The 1247-nt window shown below is 49.1% G+C and overlaps 1 long non-coding RNA gene across 1 annotated transcript in view; it reads right to left on the minus strand.

Moving 5' to 3' along the window:
* Positions 1–415: 415 nt before the first annotated feature.
* The window catches only part of LOC125934203 (uncharacterized), a 2570-nt gene continuing 1738 nt past the window's right edge, over positions 416–1247 (minus strand). Inside the window, exon 3 of the long non-coding RNA XR_007461268.1 lies at positions 416–800. This is a non-coding gene — a long non-coding RNA (uncharacterized LOC125934203). The remainder of the gene's footprint in view (positions 801–1247) is intronic.

Consider the following 1247-nt stretch of genomic DNA (forward strand, 5'->3'; position numbering starts at 1 on the left):
GATTCAAAGAGAGAGAAAGGGTTTTGAGATAATGAAGGATGAACAAACAGATCCTCTTGAGACTCTCAGATAGTTTTAGTATCTTTAGAATTTTATCTTTTAATTTTTTAACGTTTATTTATTATTGAGAAACAGAGAGAGACAGAGCATGAGCAGGGGAGGGGCAGAGAGAGGAGGAGACAGAATCCCAAGCAGGCTCCAGGCTCCGAGCTGTCAGCACACAGCCTGATGTGGGGCTCGAACCCACAGACCGTGAGATCATGACCTGAGCCAAAGTCGAACGCTTAACTGACTGAGCCACCCAGGCACCCCAGTGTCTTTAGAATTTTTGAAGACCTACTAGAAAGTCTCAAAATATGACTTAAGTATCAAAATAAATGTTTTTAAAAAATATTTATTTTGAGTGAGAGAGAGGGAGCACAAGGGGGGAGGGGCAGAGAGAGAGGGAGAGAGAGAATCCCAAGCAGGCTCCAAGCTGTCAGCACAGAGCCCAACGTGGGGCTTGATCTCATGAACTGTGAGATCATGACCTGAACTGAGATAAAAAGTCAGACACTAAACTGACTGAGCCACCCAGGTGTCCCTCAAAATAAATGTTTTAATTAGCTTAGACTTTGTTTTGTTTGTAAATGATTACACTTCCTCAATCTTTATAAGCCAGTGGAGTAAAAAGTGTCTATGTCCTGGGAGGGCAAACAGAGGCTAAAATACTGACCGGTGACGTCCCGCATGTCACACTGAGACCCTGCTACCACTGTCAGCGTTTGTGGGCCATCCCACGATGGTAAGTACTACCTGGGCTGGACAGCAGAAAGGATGATCAGGCAGGGGCGCAGAGACTTTTTTGCAAGAGCAGTACATTTACGTAAAGGATTTAATCTCAAATGGTAGTTTCAAACACAAGGAGAAACGGGGACCATCTGGAAGGCAGAGGGGCCTCCCTAGGCTGGCCACCGGGCACAGTGACCGACGGGGACAGCTCTGTAGGACTCCAAGGGGAGGGCACAGATGCCACCGTCACAGCCTCGCGGGTGCTGGGAGAAATCTCAACAACTGATTTGGAACCCGCAGGCAGACTTCAACTCACACCTGTCGGGACCAACCTCAGAACTCACTGGAGCTGAGGCCTGGGGCATGTGCTGGGAGTGTGCACTGGGGTGCTGGGAGCGTGTGCTTGTGCACTGGGAGTGTGTGCTGGGGTTGTGTGCTGGGAGCATGTGCTCACATGCTGGAGGCCTGTGCTCATG

The sequence above is a fragment of the Panthera uncia genome, assembly GCF_023721935.1.
Source record: "Panthera uncia isolate 11264 chromosome A1 unlocalized genomic scaffold, Puncia_PCG_1.0 HiC_scaffold_16, whole genome shotgun sequence".
In the NCBI taxonomy this organism is placed as follows: domain Eukaryota; kingdom Metazoa; phylum Chordata; class Mammalia; order Carnivora; family Felidae; genus Panthera; species Panthera uncia.